Source organism: Haliotis asinina, chromosome 4, assembly GCF_037392515.1.
Source record: "Haliotis asinina isolate JCU_RB_2024 chromosome 4, JCU_Hal_asi_v2, whole genome shotgun sequence".
Taxonomy (NCBI): Eukaryota; Metazoa; Mollusca; class Gastropoda; order Lepetellida; family Haliotidae; genus Haliotis; species Haliotis asinina.
In genome coordinates this window covers 63537605-63547774 of record NC_090283.1, presented here as the reverse complement: position 1 = coordinate 63547774, position 10170 = coordinate 63537605, and the positions used below count along the sequence as shown (strand labels likewise).

The window sequence follows — 10170 nt, the reverse complement described above, 5'->3', positions numbered from 1 at the left end:
GTTCTCGTGAGATCTTTGACTGAATTGAAGCGAACATTTACATCCAAGACACGGCGCTTTAATGTACGTTGAATGACGTGCAGCTGCAGATTTGTAGTCTCCAGCTTCAAAACGTCCAATGGCGGTGCTGAGACTGGCAACATTCAGTCTCTTCATTTTCCCACTCCCATTTAGTCAACAAACACATGTCAAAATGTTGATTTATGTTTGACCTTTCACACCCTATGTCAAGGCACAAAATAATCACAACTTGCACGTGAATTCTGCTGTAAATTTCCTTTCCATGACATTTTCGTGCGTTATTTTAACCATTGTTGTATGAAGGCACACAAGGTTAAAAACTTTACATGCGTTTATCCCTTGGCGCATGCGCATTGTGGTCAAAATCGTACAATCAGCGGAGTTTCCTAACATTAAAGAAAGAGTTATGTTTCTTTTATTTGGAAGTTGATAGTATCACTTGAGAGAACCGATCTATTATCGGAAGTGAACTAAAGCAGAACCGATGCATCTGTAATGAAGTGTAGTGGTTTTATCGGACACTCACAAGAAATTGGAAACGTATTTAAAGCAAATCTAATTTGTGTTGAACACAAGCAATCTGTCAAATGACTAAATCTCCATTCTTTTCATACATGTACATGTTTTCTTCACTATGAATTTGTCATACGAAAAGACGTTGAAATATGGTACTTGTTGGTCCCTGCCTGCCGCTCGGCATTAATAGGTACAACAAGGTGTCAGTACTCTGTGTGTGAGTGGGGTATTCATGCGTAATTGTTATGGTAACAAGGTATCAGAGTGAGGTAACACGATAATATAAAACCAGCGTAAGTCTGGACTAGTGCAAGCAGCTCACATTTCCCCAAAGACATAGCAGTTCTACCTGCACTCTGTACCAGCATTTTGTCCTACCCATACCTCTCAGGCATACGGATCTTTTTTCTGGAAAAGAATCACAGCAACAATCAAGTAATTTAAAGACTTTCCACTTCATTTCCCTCCCATAAAAATAAAACAAGAGATGATATTCCGCGTCCCAATAGTGCTTTAAGGACTAAAGATTCCCTAAAAGAGAGCTAAGAGTGCTTCGACCCAAAACAGCTGTGTAGTGGTGCTGCTGTTCCGCTTTCTCTACCATTTCTCCAATACAAAAACACAGCAGTGTTGCAGTGCCCAGTTCCTCACACGGTTCCGCCAAAATGCAGCAGCAGTTAGCGCACAAGTCCATTGGACTGTTATTGCGTCCACCAGCGACATTGTCTTCCCCTCTGCCTCGTCCTTTCTACAATGCTAAAGCCCACGATGAAGCAAGTCTATATTTTCTCAGATTCAAGAATCTGGATCTCTCACTAGTGCTCGTTTGTATTTTAATAAACCTTATATATATTTAGTGACTGAGGATCAGACAGGGATCCCATTTCCCTCTCGTTATCAACCAATGCTTGTTGTAAGAGGCGACTAACGTGATCGGGGGTTCAGGATCACTGACTTTGTTGACACATGTCATCGTATCCCATTTGCCAAGATCGATGTTCATGCATGTTCTTGGATGTTGATCACCATATTGTCTGGCCCAGACTAGACAATTACAGACCGTAGCCATATAGGTGGAATAGTGCAGAGTGCGATGTTAAGCAACAAACCAGCAAACCAGCAAACCAGCCAACCAGCCAACCTCCCCCTCCTTAATTTATTATGCTCCACGGCAGTGTCGCCAGCCCCCTTCCTCCCCACCCCCTACCCCGCCCTCTCGCTCTCTCTCGCCCCCTCCCCATCTCTCTCCCGCTCTCTCCCTCCCTCCCATGTCAAAACATTGACTAGATAACAGTCTCGTTTCCTGTTTACTTGGTTCCGTCCTATTGCGCAACTTAGTGCGATAACCAGTCCAGAATGTTTAAACTATGTCATTTAACTGGATGCATAAATATTAATCAGTATGATTTGATAAGTCTATGCACTTGAATATTGCAACACTAAGCTCCTTCTAATCCTAGCAAACACGTCGTACGGCGTGCTCTGTCGTACTGCGAGCTCTGACAAACGGAAACCTAGAAATCGTGGAAATCTCAAAACGAGGCTCTGCCGCTAGAAAAGTTTGGCGGTCTCTGACGGAACTGATATTACATCAGCCTCATTGTGCGTCACAGGACTACGGTGAATAAGCGCAAAAAATACATAACAGGTTTAACCAGTGTGCCAGATACATTGTGACTCATTTTACGACCTCATCATACAGGGGCAGTCTGCGACTCCATAGTTAAGATATGCTGCCTGAACCTCGACATAAAGTATAGAAAGACGGTGTTATTAAAGTTTATGATTACAATTCATTTATAAATATCATTTCCATATGAAACAAGGAATTGAAACTCAGTTTAACTAGAATTGTTGGAAGTGTCTATTTACACTTTCACACGAGAAAAATCGGATCGGCTGAAAAGTAGGTCAGTGTCTGAATAACTTAATGAGACTTATGTTTTGGTATGCTCCTCTCTCTCTCTATCTCTCTCTCTCTCACACACACACATACACACACACACACACTCAGACACACACAGACACAGACACCCCGCCCTGCACCCCCTAATCACGCATGTACTCTCGATAACCTGCCCCGATCCGATCAACCGCCCACCTTGTCAAAAGACCTGCATTCTTCGCCGCACTAGTGTTTGCACTATCAGCTCCCGGGGCAACAGGTTGTACAAACTACACCCCACAGCAACATCATCAGCACCGTCACAACGACGTGACAGATGGGCGGGGACACAGTAAGGTGACACCACACAAGCGTCGTTCGTGAGTTGACACCATGTTGCATAAAACTAGACACTTTCATGCTCCACAAGGTCACGGTGACCTAGTTTGAATGATCGCCGAGGTGGACACACGCCCTGGGGCCTTTGTTGGTAAACACGAGGTCTTTCATGACTAAGCGTCACCTTTCCCTATAGAACCACTAACCTGACCCGCTTATGACGAACTCGTTGATATGTAGGGGAGAACATAGTTCTTTGATTAAAACTTGATACAAAGCGGCCACGGCCCTTTAAGAACTATCTCAAATCGCTTCAAGTATTTTCATTGACCGTAAACAGTATATTATGCCTGCTTTTAAAGCCGTTAAATGTCTTGTCATGTTTGAAGTTCAGTTGACTAAAACCTGAACCGGTTTTTCTAGTGTATTGAATAACAGTCATACCGACCGGTTAGTATATTTCACGGAATACGATAACTTCATAACTTTACAGTGTGTCATATATAGTTTCCCTACCACCTCAGGCGATTGCCAACACGGAAGTCGGATCATCAGAGATTCTTATTCCTGGGTAAATGTTTTTTTCTGTCTTGTGCTCATACATGAAATACCGTTTATTCGAGATACTAGCCACACTCATTCGCCGGATTAACGAGATACAGCAGTTGGGCAAGGCTGGGGGACAATGACTCATTTTATGTAGAGGCTCCATGCGGCACTGGCTCGTTGTCCGCTTTATATGATTCTTGCCTTGAGCAATGTCCCTTTCTATGTCTGTTTTCACTACATATATTTTTTCTTGTATCTAATTTCCTCGGCTGAGTAAATCTGTAGTTTGATTGACGGTCTTTTAGTTAATCCAAAAACGGTCAGACACTGTCTAGGAGATCACACCGGTTGTAGTGTTTTATATTTGATTTTATATATAAAGTACTGGGAAGTGGATTTGGGGTAAAACACAGTAGTGTTAATATTTTATTCATAATGTGAATGCTGTTAGAAGTATGATAATACTCTAAAGTGTTGATTAAAAGGTTTCGGAACATATTAGAGCACATTGTGATTTTACTTTATCGCAATAACGTTGATATCCATAAAATACTCTCTTCCACACGTGTATAACTTTCAAATGCCACTCAAAGATCCCGAACTTTACGTGTCATCAATAGAAACCTGACGATATTTTAGCATGAATATTATTGCAAGACTGAAGACAGAAAAACCCTCCTTGTGAATAAGAGATCTATAGGTTAAATAACCCGTGGGTGAAAGGCCATCCTCAAAATATCCCCAAGAAGAATAGAGCCTTATTTGTAAGCAAAAACATAGATTATATTGCAGACATTTTTATTGTTTGACGAAAAAAACGTTTCATGAAAATACAAACATCAAGAGGAGCGTTGTGCTATCGTCAGAACCATGCTGTGCCCCTCAGAATCCACCCTCCCAGGGTGTGTTTACACTGCAGTTACCCACAGGTTTTACTTGCCCTTGTATGGGATTTCAGGAGTTCTCTCTAGTTCTCTCGCCTGGTCTCCCAGCTAAGTGTAACTTCAGCTTTATGGTCCTAACTCTATGGCTGTATGGTATTGTTCATTGTGAGAAAATCTATGTGTCTCTTTGAGGAAATACGCCTATCTCATAAATCAGTTGAACAGGTGTGAGAACTGTCCACAAGAATATGGTTCTAGTTTGTTTCCTTCACCAGATTTGAAGCCTATATGTTTTGTTTGATGGGGATGTTTGTGTACATGTTGTATAACAAACATGAGGTGTGCATTCAAGTGGGGCATTTACGCCCTGGTGGGTTTTTGACCAATAGGATTTTTGCCACAGGTGCTTTTGCCCAACACCGGAAAGATATGTAATTGTCGAGATAAAGAACTTTGTGCAGAATAAACATGCAAGTATCAATTTTGACACAGTGAACTTGTTTGTGCATTCAAATTTTGCAAATACTGATATGTTATGGTTTCAACGGTCTAGCTTTAAAATACCTCTCAGATTTGACACCATACCACTCAAGTAAATCACTGCATTCAAGAGACAAGTCTCTCCTTGAAATACCATAAACTAGAACTAAATCATATGGTAACAGATCTTTCTCTAGAGCAGGACCGTTCTTCAATTTACCATCCATCCTTCGCTTCGAAATAGAACTATCAAATTTTAAAAGTGGTCTCAAGACGCACCTATTCACCTCTGCACATGGCTAAAGTGGACTCAGATAGCGCTTCTGAGCAATCACATTGATAAAGGGCGCTTTATAAATTTTTGTATGTATGAATGTATGTATATGTGTGTGTGCGTGCGTGTATGTATCTATGTTTGTATGTTTGGAATACATCAATATCACAGCAAATAAAAATACAATTTAGGAAAGTTTCTGTATTTCGGAAGTAAAATCAGATACTAACCATCAAAAGTTTACACTCACTAGTGTAAATGTACCTACTTACTTCAGTCAACTGTTCACAAATATTTGGCAAAAAAATCAATACTGTTTGAAGGTACCGCATGTATCGGTAAACAAATTCGTTAAAAAGGAAAAAGTTATCACGAGTTCAATAAATGATGAAACTCAGTGAAGCTTGGCGAATACTGAAGAAAACTTTAACCACTGTTGTTCACGTGCATGATAATTGCACATGCTTTTCAGCATTTTGATGCATGATCCTCGAGCAATGCTTCTGCATAACATTTGCACATTTGTTTTCCCCAAGTTAGTGAAAAAATTCATACACACGCGGATGCACACACGCAGGCACACACACACACACACACACACACACACACACACACACACACACACACACACACACACACACACACACACACACACACACACACACGTATAACATATACTGAGGGTTCGACGTGAGTCAATGTATGCCTAGCCTGTATTTTGCTATCGATATAAAGAAACAATATATACCAGTTTTCAAATGAACATATGTGTGATATTGACAGTAGCAGGTAACGTCGCTAGATAAACACTACCAAGCGAGATGTCATTCATTTCTTGATGAACGTCAAAATGTCAATACATGACATATCGAGCGGAGAGTTACAGACGGTTTAAGAATTTGTCATTTTCAAAGATTACCGTCCCGCTGGAACCTTATCATTATACGACCTTTATGGCAGATCTTGTAATGATGAAGGTTCACCAAACCGAAGTTTTTATTTAAAGATGTGAAACCACATGCTATGATAGTGTTAGCCCCCTTCTTCATCAGCTCATCCAGCTCTGGTTATGACCCTAACAGGTTCCAAAGGTTCACAGAAATGATTTCTAGCATCATCCAGGTTTGGACTTCACCCCTGTCTCAAGTCTATTGGTTGTAACGTCCATTTCAGGAAAACCAAGACGCCATGTTGTGGGGGGCGGATGACTGTCGCGAGAAAAGTGTCAATATAAACTAGTGTCCTAAAGAAACGCCACCAAATATTTTTCTGGTCTAAAATCAAACCTAAGCAAACTGTGGTAACATTAGATGTTTTATTGTAAAAAGCGATCATCCAGCAACAGTATTTAATGGACATCAACAAGAAAAACGACGTTGATCGTGTTCTATTATCACATGAATGACACTGGAGTGCATTATCCAGTATTCGATCACCAATGCAGAATCGACTGAGAGCGTTTACAACCTACTGGGCAACAGATGTTGTTCAATACCGGGTGTGGTCACCCCAGCAGTGCTGCAGGCCCGAATCCGACGTCCAACTGAGTAGCTGAGTCTTCTTGCTTCTTGATTAGGGATCCCACACCATTTCTTCAACTCCCAAAGCGTTCCTCGTCAATGATTTGGGCGTTTCCGAATACGACGTCCCAGTTATTCCCAAAAGTGGTGACAGATCTTGAAGGGCTGGAACTTGCTCTCGTCATCAAAGTTCACTCTTTGCCAGTTTCGCTGCTGCCAGTGTGGCACAGCCCGGGTTCATCTCAATCTGGCACGTCGGTGTTGGCACGTCAACGTCATGACCTTAAATGGTTGATTGGCACGGAGACCATGAATGCGGAGTAGGCAGGACACAGTCTGTCTGCTGACTGGATGTCCAATGCTGTTGGCGGTTGATGACGTCGTTTATATTTTGGTGGCGTTTCTTTTGGCCGCTAGTTTAGTGTTAACCATTTTCGAATAAATTGTTTTGTTAAGATTCACGTAGTCGTCAGCATAATATGATGTTTGCTGACATTCAACAACTGATGAAAATAGTGTCTCTCGTGAGCAAATTCATGAAAAACTGTCACCAAGTGGCTTTAATTTGCAAGCCTTACCTGAAACAAATGAGCTGAAGATGGATACGGAACTGAATTGTCTATATACACCTTAAGCTGTAGTTCCATTAATACTATAAAACCAGGAGAAAGTGTATCATTATTTAAATACGTTCAACCCTATGACGTTGACGCTATGTAGACGCTCAACGTTGACGCTATGTAGCCGCTGAACATTGACGCTATATAGCCGCTCAACGTTGACGCTGTGTAGCCGCTCAAAGTTGACGCAATGTAGACGCTCAACGTTGACGCTATGAAGACGCTCAACGTTGACGCTGTTTACACGTTCAAAGTTGACGCTATGTAGCCACTCAACGTTGACGCTATGTAGACGTTCAACGTTGACGCTATGTAGGCGCTCAACGTTGACTCTATTTAGCAGCTCAACGTTGACGCTATGTAGTCGCTCAACGTTGATGCTATGTAGCCCCTCAATGTTGACGCTGTGTAGCCGCTCAAAGTTGACGCTGTGTAGCCGCTCAAAGTTGACGCTATGTAGCCCATCAACGTTGACGCTATGTAGACGTTCAACGTTGACGCTATGCAGACGCTCAAACTTGACGCTATGTAGCCGCTCAACATTGAATCTATGTAGCTGTTCAACGTTGGCGCTATGTAGACGCTCAACGTTGACGCTTTGTATCCGCTGAACATTGACGCTATGTAGACGCTCAAAGTTGACGCTATGTAGCCTCTCAACGTTGACTCTACGTAGCCGCTCAACGTTGACGCTATGAAGACGCTCAACGTTGACTATAGTTAGCCGCTCAACGTTGACGCTGTGTAGACGCTCAACGTTGACGCTTTGTAGCCGCTCAACGTTGACGCTATGCAGACGCTCAAAGTTGACGCTATGTAGCCTCTCAACGTTGAATCTATGTAGCCGCTCAAAGTTGACGCTATGTAGACGCTCAAAGTTGAGCTATGTAGTCGCTCAACGTTGACGCTACGTAGCCACTCAACGCTGACTGTACGTACCCGCTCAACATTGACGCTATGAAGACGTTCAACGTTGACTCTATTTAGCCGCTCAAAGTTGACGCTGTGTAGACGCTCAACGTTGACACTATGTAGACGTCCAACGTTGACGCTATGAAGACGCTCAACGTTGACGCTATGTAGCCGCTCAACATTGAATCTATGTAGCCCCTCAACGTTGACGCTTTGTAGGCGCTCAACGTTGACGCTTTGTAGGCGCTCAACATTGACGCTGTGTAGACGCTCAAAGTTGACGCTATGTAGCCCCTCAACGTTGACTCTACGTAGCTGCTCAACGTTCACGCTATGAAGACGCTCAAAGTTGACGCTGTGTAGACGCTCAACGTTGACGCTATGTAGCCACTCAACGTTGACTCTACGTAGCTGCTCAACGTTCACGCTATGAAGACGCTCAACGTTGACGCTGTGTAGACGCTCAACGTTGACGTTATGTAGCCGCTCAATATTGAATCTATGTAGCCGTTCAACGTTGACGCTATGTAGCCGCTCAACGTTGACGCTGTGTAGACGCTCAACGTTGACGCTCTGTAGACGTTCAACGTTGACGCCATGCAGACACTCCTCTCTGAGTGTCCAGGTTAACGAGGTTTCTTTGTATGATGAATAGCTTTTGGACTGATTGGCGTGTAGCCTTCTGGTGGTATGACGTGTTTACACAAATGATTGATGAATCAAGCGAATCTATTTCGCTATGCATTATTGATTTGTGTAATGTGGACCTTGGTATCCTAACAACCCATGAGTTTATTTTTCCTATTTTGAGATGCCAGGTTTTGTTGGCCCGTGTTTCCTTGTGAGGTGAGCATTCGTAATAATTGAACTGTACAAGTTCAGATCCTTAGCACAAACCGTGTCTTGTCTCATACTTTTCATATGATTAAGTAAAAAACACGTTTAAAACTGCGAAACACCCGTGTAACCCAAGGTAATTCACTGCAGGCAATTTCAAAAGGGGCCCTTTATGGGTAGTGATGTCCTTTAACACCTCTCTGTTTGATCCTGTGGATAGAAACGCTCGACCTTGGTAATCAAGAAACCTTGTGATCTGGACGATAACGGGTCCGGTTAATCATGGTATTACATTTCCGAGGCACTATTCTCTGAGTGAGTGAGTGAGTGAGTGAGTGTGTGTGTGTATGTGTGAGTGAGTGAGTGAGTGAGAGAGCGAGTGAGTATGGTTTAACGTCGTTCTTAGCGGTATCTCATCAATATCACACCAGAAATGGGCTTCACATATTGTACCCTGTTGGGATTCGAACTCGGGGCTTCGGCGTGACGAGCCAACGCTTTAACCACAAGGCTATCCCACCGCCCCCACTACTATGTTTTCAAAGTCGTACACAGTATGATCAATTAATATTACAAGCCACGTTTTTAAATGCTACCAAGCATATGATGTAATTTAGGAATCAGAATCAGCTACCTATTTACAGTCTGTTCACACATAGTCGATATGGACTGATCGAAGTTCACGGTCAGTTTCCGTCAGTTGTGTATATGTACAGATACACTTCTCTGACGGCGGAGAGAGGTACAGTGTAGAGAGGCGTGACATGTAAACACAATACAACTATGGCGGAAGGACTCATATGGAGGTCACATCCTGCTGTCTCCGCCATCACGGCTGTAGTACACGATGATGTCAGTTACATTCTCAGCAGTGAATAGAATGATACAGGTGTCTAACTTTGATATCTTCCTTATGTAGGACGTATGGGACTCGCTGTTCGACACACGGGATTTATAGCTCTCGACACATGGTATGTAAAATCGTGATAAGGAGACACAAGTGAACGTTAGTTCATTTCACATGGTGTTATTTCCCGTTCCTAGTCAGGTTAGGGGCGTTGACACGTATATTCGTGTGCCATACATCTCTGTGAAATCCATAGGATACAGCTGTTGTGTGGTCTATGTACGTTGTCATCATTTCATCCCAGTTAAGTAGATCTTGGTTCTTGGCTGAGTGTGTGGGGTGTGTGTGGAAGGGGTGTGGGGTGTGTGTGTGTGGGTGGGGGGTGGGGGGGAGGTCCTGTCGTATGTTGTGTCATGGTGGGAGAATATACGATACTTCGATGAAGTACTGATCATCAGTTAATACATGTGATAAGGTTAGGGTAGT

At 42.8% G+C, this 10170-nt stretch overlaps 1 protein-coding gene across 2 annotated transcripts in view; it reads left to right on the top strand.

The window, feature by feature from the left end:
• Positions 1 to 9636: 9636 nt before the first annotated feature.
• Positions 9637 to 10170, top strand: part of LOC137281767 (uncharacterized) — a 33681-nt gene continuing 33147 nt past the window's right edge. For both annotated transcript variants that reach the window (XR_010956764.1, XM_067813372.1), the window contains exon 1: positions 9637 to 9808. The gene's annotated coding sequence lies outside the window, so the exon portion shown is untranslated. The remainder of the gene's footprint in view (positions 9809 to 10170) is intronic.